Genomic DNA, 10,829 nt, shown 5'->3' on the forward strand with positions numbered 1-10,829 from the left:
GAATTGATGCTTTTGAACTGTGGTGTTGGAGAAGACTCTTGAGAGTCCCTTGGACTGCAAGGCGATCCAACCAGTCCATCCTAAAGGAAATCAGTCCTGAATATTCATTGGAAGACAGATGCTGAAGCTGAAACTCCAATACTTTGGCCACCTGATGCGACGAACTGACTCATTGGAAAAGACCCTGATGCTGGGAAAGATTGAAGGCGGGAGGAGAAGGGGACAACAGAGGATGAGATGGTTGGATGGCATCCCCGACTCAATGGACATTAGTTTGAGTAAACTCCAGGAGTTGGTGATGGACAGGGAGGCCTGGTGTGCTGCAGTCCATGGGGGCACAAAGAGTCAGACACGAGTGAGCGACTGAAATGCAATGAACTGAACTGATACAGACCTTTGTCAGCCAAATGATGTCTCTGCTTTTTAATATGTTGCCTAGGTTTGTCATAGCTTTTCTTCCAAGGAGCAAGTGTCTTTTAATTTTGTTATATGTTTGAAAGTCATAGGTCTCCTCAAATCATATGTGAGTTTAGGGATCAACTGATGTAGAGTTGGAGTAAATAAAAGATGTTCCCATCCCAAGATCTTATGGAGGCAGTCGTTGAAAGCCCCAGGTGGCTCTGAAACCATTAAGTAGAGCTAGAGATGGCAGATCAATGAAGGCAGGGCTGGGCATTTGGTCCTGTTCACAGCAGAAATCCTAGTGCCTAGGACGGTGCACAGAATACAGCAGCACTCCAGAAATATTTGTTGAAAGGATGGTGACCTGAAGGCAGTGCTGGGTCAGAGATATGTTATAGCTGTTTAGTGGTGGGTGGTGATGTGAAAAGTGTGTGACCTTCAGAAGATATTGTTTTGGAATCACTTAAGAGGGCCCAAGAAGTCAAGCCAGGAGCTTCTTTAGGGTCTCTGCTCTGATCTTTGAGGGGAGGAAGGGAGACTGTAAGGCAGAGACATCATGTGGAGAGGACACTGGGGGACTTCCAAGTTATGGTTCTGGTGTTTGTGAGTGGAGAGTTGCATCCTGAAATCAAGAAATAGAGGGTTTGTTTCCTGTAGAACACGAGAAAGTCTCAGAGTGACCATGGGTGTGGGAGCTGATGGCCATAGATACCTGATGTATGTGACACTGAGTTCAGTGGAAAAAACAGGACCCATCTGTATGGTCTGGCCACTCAAGATGGCTGTTTTCCTGCTCTTGGTACATCCCCTGCTCAACCAACTCCTGCTTCCTCTACACCTACTCACAAGGTTATGGTGCCAAAGAATGGATGTTTTCGAATTGTGCTGGACAAGACTCTGGAGAGTCCCTTGGACTACAAGGAGATCAAACCAGTCAATCCTAAAGGAAATCAACCCTGAATATTCACTGGAAGGACTGATGCTGAAGCTGAAGGTCCAATACTTTGGCCACCTGATGCAAAGAGCCAACTCATTGGAAAAGACCCTGATGCTGGGAAAGATGGAAGGCAGAAAGAGAAGAGGATGAGCGTGTTTGGATAGCACCACCGACTCAATGGACATGAATTTGAGCAAGCTCTGGGAGATGGTGAAGGACAGAGGAGCCTGGCGTGCTTGAGGTGTTCATGAGGTCACAAAGAGTGGGACAGGACTGAGAGGCTGAACAACCACCTGCCCCTTAGGCCAGAACGGCTCCACCTGGCGGTTTATGAAAGGAAAGCACCTGCCCTCAGGATGCTTGTTAACCTGAGGGGCCGCGAGGGGCGTGCCTCAGCGGCTGGTTTCCCTGGTAACGGATCAGCCTTTCTGACATCATTTCCTCCTACAAATGGAGGAGGACCCTCCTCCTCCCTGGGGTAGTAAATAGTGCTACCATGTCTGGCGTCTGTGGGGCATGGTGGGGTGCTGCTCCAGGACCTTTCTTCAGGTTTGTAAGATTCCGCCCCCCCCCCCCCCCATATATTAAACCATTGATGTCCCGGTCGCTGACTCTGGGCTCTTTGGTTGGTCTTGAGGCTGGGCAAGTACAGCGCTTGCTGGCCTGCAGAGTGCAGCCCAACACCACCCAAATCTCCACACAGCAGCAAAGGAGCCTTTCCCCACAATGGCCCAGTTAGACTGGAAACTAGGAAAAGAGGGTGTTTATGAGAAAACAGGCAGAGGACTTACCCGTTGGGTCACCATCTTGGTTGGGCTACTAAAAGATCAGTTTTTGTAGAGGAACTTTATCATTTATGGCAAAAAAAAAAAAACAAAAAAACCCCAAAAAAAACCTCTAGTAGAGGTGAAGGGGCTGTTTGAGCAGATGATTGATCTATATTTAACCACTTTGTTGTTCTATTCCTTCTCTGGCCTTATCACCTTTCCTTTTAACAAATCCTTTTAAAAGCATGTTTGGGATGGAAGAATTTACCTGTATGGGGCTCTTTATGGATTTGAAAACACTTCCATGCCATTACCACTTCAGATGCTCCACAGAGTAACGTGATAATATAACTGAGTCTGTCAACCTTTTCTCTAAAGGGCGAGATGGTAAATATTTTTAGCTCTGTGGGCCATAATCTCCATTGTGACTGTTTAGTTCTGTATTGAAGTGTGAGTAGCCAATTACAATGCATGAGAGTGAGCAAGGCTGTGCTCTAATAAAGCTTTATTTACAAAAATAGGCAGTGGGCTGGAATTTGCAGATGGTTGGTCTAGACTGGTGCTATTTAAAGCGTGTTCTGTGGGCAGCATTACCAGGGTCACCTGGGAGGTTCCTAGCAGTGGAGAACCCGGGTCCCAGACCTCTTGAGTCAGAATCTGCTTTTTAACAAGACTCAGGTGAGCATCAATGAGTCAAATGGCGTAGGGTTATTAAAGGAATGATTTGATTTTCCTCCCTCATTCCTCCTAAAGTCAACTGGGATTCATCCATCTTCCCCACTCCTATCACATCATATAATATCTCAGATTAGGTTTTTTGATATCTTCTGGGCATTAGGACCATCTCATTTATAGCTTTTAAGAGGTCTGGGCCAAATCTAAATGGGTACTTTGATGGAAAAAGCAATTCAAAGGAGCTCAGCTTTCCCCTTGCACCTGGTCAGCTGTGAGACCTTCACAAAGAAATGGCACAAGGTCCCTGCCCCTCATGCCCATCTTGAGCGTTGCCCTTCTCCCCCACCGCAACCAGCAGGATGAGGGAGGGAGGTGAGAGAGCGAAGCCTTCTGCTGGTCTGATGCTCTCGCCATGTGGTGTTGGGGTCCTGTTGGGGCAGCCACCCCAAAGTGTGCTCTTTCTCGTGTGCGGTGCTGTTGTGGGGGTGTGGGGCTTCTGCTCCTGTGGGACCTCAGACACTTCATGGTTTCCTGACTGCATTGTGGCAGGCATGTCCTGGGGCAGGTCCCTCTGGCCTAGCTCCCTTCAGCATCACCCTCTTGGCCTTAAGAAGACACAGCCCTTCTAATGAGCAGCCATGTTTAAAAGCAACTGACTGTATGAGGATCTTTTACTTTTATCTAGTTTGTTTCACTTTTTCTGTTTCATATTCAGTGCTCCCATTTCATTTAGTTTCTGTTTTCCAATTTCTCCATCTCTTTTTTAGATGTTCTTTCTCAAGCCTTTATTGAGCTTAGTAGACAAGCTTTTGTATACATATATATGAGTAATATGTGTAATATATATTTTAGAAAACTTATGAATTTTTGCCTAAATGAAAAAGTTATGGCATTTTGCTTCCAGTTGTTTGACTTAGGGTGAATAGAATGCTAGGTTTCTAATTAAAAAAAAATAGATATGAAACAAGCAACAAAGGTTTATTGGGGAACGATAGTCAATATCTTATAACAACATATAATGGAAAATAATTTCAAAAATAATATATGTGTGTATATATAGCTGAATCACACAAGAAAGAATTCTACTTTTTGAAGCTTAGTAATGTTTATCTTTTTGCCAATTTTTCTAAATGTCCCATGGAAATCTAATAACAGTGTATGAAATACAAAATTTTAAATATTTGTGTAAGCTATAAGGTTAATATAAATTAATATAAATATAAATCTATTATATTAAAATAATGACATCATTCAAGATGCTCCTATTATTTTTTCTGCACTTGATAAAATATTCTTAGAAAATATTAATGTCTCACTATGATATGTTTTTTTATTTTCCCTTTTATTTCTTCTGATTTTTGCTTTATGTAGTTTTGTTTCTTTGTTGTTAGGTGTCTGATGGTTTCTGTGAATTGTACCTTTTATCATTAAAAATATTCATCTTTGTTTAATTAAAAAAAAAAAAAGACACAGCACTGCCTAGCTCTGGACATGGGATCTGGGCCAGTCTTGCCCTGTGACTTCTCCCCTTCTCCTCAAATTTGCCCTGCAAGGGTGGAGTCAGGTGCCAATCTCCTGGGCCCAAATGCTGGGACACAGGAAAGATCAGAGTCCTTGAGGCTGGCTTCTACCCTGGCAGGAGGCGATGAGCATTTGGGTGGGTCTCCCAAAGGGCAGGAGAACTGCCTCCTGACCCTCTCCTTCTCTCTGTGCCGGGGCTCCCCTCATTGGTATGCAGGTCGTGGGCAGTAAGGGTCACATCCTTACTGTTTGGAGCCATTTAACAAATCCGTCATGGACGACAAGCTTACAGAATCCCTCGTCTTCAACTTCAGGTTCCAGACAAGGATGTGCCCCCACAACAGCTGGTTGAAGCGAGTTATTTCCAGTGCCTACACACAGAGCAGGACAGTGGTACTCAGTGAAGCTAATTGATCATCACAGAGTCCCTTCATTGGTCAGTGCTGTGCTGATGATCCACAGCTCTCATGCCAAGCCTGGGCTCTCCCCTTCCCAAAGCTGATCTCAGAAATAACTTCCTTCCAGTCGTTCATTTCACATAGACACGCGTGAACTCCAAGGTCAAAGCCAAGTTGCTTGATTTCCGGCTGAGAACCTTTGCCATCACACCATCTTTCCATCTGGTTGTGGGGGGGTAGGGGTGTGGGAGAGTAGGAGTAAATAAAATCCTGCCTTTCAAATAACCTTTCTGAGAAACCAGAGATGAGGTGAAGGGGGAAAATGGTAACCATGTGAAAAACGTAGGTTTCTATATAGAATACATTAAATGATTACAGTTCTGTTTTAGAAACATACATGAGTGTGGAACCACTCAGAATGGCATCACGTGTTATCATTCTGGTGTGTGTCCAGGGTTCCATTGGGAGCTCTCCTATGTATCCATCTGGTTGATGCCCTTCTTAGTGTTGGAAGTTTACTTTCATAATAATCAGACACATTTTGACCAAATACAGAAAGTGGGGCTTTTTGTTTTTAGTTGGGGTTCTATTAACTTTGCATTCTGATTTCAGCATCAGCCTGGAGAACGAGAGCAGTAACCAGCCTTTGGAATTCCAGCAAAGTTTCTTCCCTGGGATCCATTGTCTCTGTCACGTGAAAATGACAACAGTAAGTTGGATACAATACAACTTTGGGGGAAAACAACTTATTAAACAAAATCACTTCGGGAGAAAAATCCCTGAGTATGTTTGGGGGAACACAGTGTTGATATTGCTTCTGCAACTGGCAGGGTGTCAGGGTCGGAATCTTCTGTGTGTATGTAACTCAGCTGCCGGGAGCCTGATCTGCCTGGAATTCACCTTTGATTGGCAGAGGCCAAGGTTTCCACTGGGAAGTTTATTGATTTATTTCTTGGTTTCCTGGTGTTGGTTTGACAATCATGAGCTCAGTCCAAAAACCACAAACTCGGTTCCAGTTGCCATACTGAAGGCATTTAGATGACAATCCAAATTGGTCGTGAGAACTTTGACATGGGTGGGTCCATGTAGTATCGAGGGGCAAACACATCCATCTCATTACCGGTTCCCAGTGTTCTTCTGCATGTGTCCTCGCCACTCCCCACTTATTCTTCACTGTATCTTCATTGCAGCTGGTGAAAATCACCCTTCCCCTTCCAGCTCCTCCACAAAATCATCACGGATAGTTCTTTCAACCTTCCATCTTCAGGAGGAAGTAGTTCTGTATGGTTCTTTTTTCCTTTCGTGTGTGTGTTTTGGCATATGTCTTTATTTCACTTATGTATCAGTGATACAATAGTGATATATGAGAGCTCAAATTAATGCATACTTGCGATTATTAGCATTTCTTTTTTTGGGGTGGTTTAATTTTCACTGGAATATAGTTGCTTTGCAGTGTTTTAATTTCTGTGCACAGTGAGTGAATCAGCTTTATGTATTGACACTTGGACTTGGGGCTGTTTACTTGCAGCATGTTTACCCTCTGTGATGTCAACTCCTTGAGTTTGGAAACTGTGTGTTTTTTTTTTTAATTAAATTTATTATTTTTAAATGAAACAAAGATGAATATTTTTAATGATAAAAGGTACAATTCACAAAGAAGCTAGACATCATAAATCATTAGACACCTAACAACAAAGAAACAAAGATACATAAAGGAAATCAGAAGAAATATAAAGGAAAAGAAAAAAATTCATGATCATAGTGAGACATATTAACATTTGAAGACTGTGTTGTTAACCATTGGATTCCCCAAACAGCTTGGAACAGGGGCTGGCACAAAATACATATTCAGGAGCCTTTCTTGTACAGTCTAGTCATTGTTACTCTGCAAATGATGCAGGCACAGAGTTGCAGAAGTTCCATAGTTCACTAGGTTTGCCCCCTCTAGTAACTTCTGACTCCCTGCTTCCCACTGGCACTAACCTCAGCTGACTGGAAGCTCATCTTGATGCCTGTAGGTCACACACTTATATCTCTGCTTCTTAATTTTTTCTGCATTACCCATTGACTTCCCATTTTGGAGGTTGAAGATTGAGCGCTCTCTCTCTCTTTTGGTCACCACTTCATTGGCCCCCCACTCCCCCCTGCACATGCATACGTCCTCTCCTCCCATCCTAGAAATAGTCATTCTATAATTTTGAGTAGGTCAAGATTCAGAGTTGGCATGAGGTAGTGCTGTTGGCAATGGAGCCCTCCCAACTGTTGTTAGAACACTTAGAAGTAGTCTTAGTAGAAATAGTAGAAACAGGTAGAAACAGTCTTTTAGTTTTTCTAGTTGGCTTAGTTTTCTGGGCATGTATCAAATGCCTTCTGAAGTCTCACCTTGGTTTTATGTCTCTCTGCATTCATACGCTCCTTTCTGTGGTGGTGTGTATCCCTTGATCGATTGCCAAGAATGGGTGCATGGGACATAACATTTGAGACAGCGCATGGCTGGAAAAGTCTTGACGCTCTACTGATAGCTTTATTTGGCTATGGAATTCCCATGCCAAATGTCATTTTCCCTCAACAATTGGAAAGCATTGCTTTAGTTTCTTTCAGCTTTGATCTGGTGTCACTCTTGAGAATTTCAGTGCCACTCTGATTCGTGATCCTTTGCATCACAATGAATGCTTTTTCCTTCCTCTCAGTAGGCACTTTGACCATCTTCTCTTGGTGCTTAGTGGTCTTAAATTTCATGATGAGACGACCTGGTGTGAGTCTGTTGTCAAGCATTTCCCTGGATGCATTGCAGGGAACCTTTGCAAATTGCAAAATGAAGCCTCTTGTTTCTGGAAAATTTTCTTAAATTACTTGATAATTTCCAACTCCCTGTTTTCATTGTTCTTTACTTTGTAACCCTGATTTTTTTTTTTTTTCCAATTTTGTGTTTCTGGACATTTTATGTCACCTCTCCCTCATTTTTTCTTCTTCTATTTTCCTTTGTCTTTTAAGGTGACTTTGTGTCACATTTTCTCCACTTCCCTTCCAGTACTTAAAGTATTTGATTTCTGCTATTATACTCTAAATTTCCAACAGCCATTACTTGTATTCTGAGGGTTCCTTTTTCATAATATCTGTCCTTGTTTCATGCATGTAATGTTTTCTGTCCTTTTCCAAGGATGACAATTTCCTTGACTTTTCCTTTCCCTTGCGTAGCTCCAAATTTCTCCCTTTTGTATTATATGCCACTTCTTCCAAATGTTTGGCAATCCTTCACTGCTGATGTGTAAGAGTGGGGCGCTAAGACTGGCAAGGAAGCTCTTGACTATAGGCTCAGTTCTAAGGCAGCTAGCCTGTTGAAACCTTTTGATGTCAGTCTCTTCAGACATTTTTTTCTGAAATTGATAAGATTTCTCTGAGAGGACTCCTACAGCCCTATGTGGGAGAATCACACTGAGTAGCACTGTGGGAGCTGAATGTGGGAAGCTGGCAGAAGTTACAGTGTTGGTGTCTCAGTATTGAGCATATGTATGTTCATTCCATTCTCTCCAATGTGGAATCCTTTCTCTAACCTCGAGTTTATCAACCCTGGCACTATTGACATTTGGGGCCAGATGATTCTTTATGATGGGGCTGCTCTGTGTGGTGTAGGATGTTGGACAGCATCCTTGGTTCCTAACCATTAGATGCCCATAGCACCCACTCCCCCAGTTAGGACAAAGATGTCTCTACACATTGCTGAATGTCCCTTGTGAGGCCAAATCGCCCCAAGTTGAGAAGCACTTTCCTAGGCTGGAGACGCCCTGTTTGTCTCTTTTCTAGGAATAAACACTCATTTTGATTCTGAGTTTAGTGGACATTAGATCCTTAGTTGTTGAGAGGATCTTAGAGTTTAACTGTTTCTTAAATAAACATTCTAGGAACCTTCTATCATTAGTTCTACATTTGTACATTTTTGGTAGAGTGTGGTCTGGGCCAGTCAATTCCTAAGCCTTTGGACATTGGAGTAATACTGGTTTTCCCTTGGCTTTCCCCATTGCTGAGTTAGTTTCCCATTTTCTTGGGCCTAATAAATCAACTAACATCACCATCTGTTGACCAGCTGCTGGAATTTTGTTCCTATTAACTCTTTTCCTTCATTGTTCAGGGTTTTTGCCTGTTTTGAATGTATTTAACTGTCATGAGACTCAAGGAAAGGATTGGAGGAAGGGGAAGAGGTGCAGGTGTGTGTTAATGGGGAGCTTAACCAACCATTGTCAAGTTATAGAAATGTTATATATAATTTGGGGGGAGGGGCACAGGAAGGGAGCTGTCTTCTGAGAATTGGAGAAAGGAGCAGTGGCTAATAGGTGCATTCAATCCACCGTGTTTAAATTTGAGTGCCCACTCAGTGGATATTTGTTGAATGAATAGATGAATGAATGTTGGATATTGTGCATCATATTTTTGTAGTAACCCGAGGAATGTAAATTCGACTTATTTCAGTACTCCAAAGACCAACCAAAATAGTATGTTTCCACCAAAGTACACTGTGGTTACAAAAAGCACTTAAAAGGGAGGTGGGCATGGGGAAGAAGCCTACTATGTACTTGACTCCTACCCTGGCTCTGTGATAATATTTCTCAAAGGACAATTTGCTCTTTCCTTGAGGGTGTGGCTCACACCATTGTGGTATTAATCCCCTCGTGTTCCATGCTTGGGTCATGAGAGTTTGTCCTTATCTGTCCTGTGTGAGAAAAGGAGAGAAGGAGAATTGAGTCTCGGGAAACATGAACATGGTGGATGGAACACCTTGATTCCAGTGATCCTAGCCTTTCCCCATGCCCTACCCCCAACTCTTGTTAATTACAGGAAAGGTGGGGTGGTTCTTCCTTGGCCCCTCCCTTCCAGAGCTCCAAATTCTTTCCTCTCATTGGTTTACTTTCTCTTCAGACCCAGTCAGAGGCATCCGGAATGGAAGGATGAGTCTATTTACTGTGGCTCAACTGCTTTATACAATTTAGAGACAATTTCAGCCAGTCATAGCAGTCTTATGACTAGGTATATGGCTGAGTAAATCTGTCTCCCTAAATTAGGGTTATACCAACTGGTACCACAGTTACCACTGCTGCTGCTGCTGCTGCTGCTAAGTCGCTTCAGTCGTGTCCGACTCTGTGCAACCCCATGCACTGCAGCCCACCAGGCTCCCCCGTCCTTGGGATTCTCCAGGCAAGAACACTGGAGTGGGTTGCCATTTCCTTCTCCAATGCATGAAAGTGAAAAGTGAAAGCGAAGTTGCTCAGTCGTGTCTCACTTAGTGACCCCATGGACTGCAGCCTACCAGGCTCCTTGGTCCATGGGGTTTTCCAGGCAAGAGTACTGGAGTGGGGTGCCATTGCCTTCTCCGCAGTTACCACTAGTACAGAATAAAGAAAAGTGAAAGCGAAGTCGCTCAGTCATGTCCGACTCTTTGCGACCCCATGGACTGTAGCCTACCAGGCTCCTCCATACATGGGATTTTCCAGGCAAGAGTACTGGAGTGGGTTGCCATTTCCTTCTCCAGGGGATCTTCCCGACCCAGGGATCGAACCTGGGTCCTCCCCCATTGTAGGCAGACGCTTTTACCGTCTGAGCCACCAGGGAAGCCCCTCTTTATGCCAAAATACAGTCAATGAATGAATCATAAATAATAGTTTGACTTGTTAACCTTATTCCAATAATAATAATAATTTGTGGGAAAATTCCTGATACACACTTTCCTCCTCTGAGATAATTGCTATTGTTCAGTGGCTAAGTCGTGTCCGACTCTTGCAACCCCATGGACTGTAACCCACCAGGCTCCTCTGTCCGTGGAATTCTCTAGGCACGAATACTGGAGTGAGTTGCCATTTCCTTCTCCAGGGTGTCTTCCCAACCCAGGGATTGAACCTTGTCTCCTGCATTGGCAGGTGGGTTCTTTATCACTGAGCCACCAGGAAAGCCCCTCTGAGATTAGATGCTCTCAAACAGAACTTGACACTATTAATTGTTTTTTAAAACATGTCTCACTTGATTGTAGCTTAAGTAACATAGGTAATAAGAGATTTTTTAGTGCTGTCACACATACTCTAAGCTTCTTCTCTTTCCTGACATGCCATATATCACTCCTCTAATTGTTATGAAGGTAGG

The 10,829-nt window shown here is 43.4% G+C and overlaps 1 long non-coding RNA gene across 1 annotated transcript; it reads left to right on the forward strand.

Moving 5' to 3' along the window:
• Positions 1 to 1,731: 1,731 nt before the first annotated feature.
• Positions 1,732 to 6,318, forward strand: LOC129639793 (uncharacterized). Its single transcript, XR_008708607.1, has 3 exons — positions 1,732 to 1,888; positions 5,313 to 5,409; positions 5,891 to 6,318. It is a non-coding gene; the product is annotated as an uncharacterized LOC129639793 (long non-coding RNA).
• The last annotated feature ends 4,511 nt before the right edge of the window (positions 6,319 to 10,829 follow it).

The sequence above is a fragment of the Bubalus kerabau genome, chromosome X (assembly GCF_029407905.1).
Source record: "Bubalus kerabau isolate K-KA32 ecotype Philippines breed swamp buffalo chromosome X, PCC_UOA_SB_1v2, whole genome shotgun sequence".
In the NCBI taxonomy this organism is placed as follows: domain Eukaryota; kingdom Metazoa; phylum Chordata; class Mammalia; order Artiodactyla; family Bovidae; genus Bubalus; species Bubalus kerabau.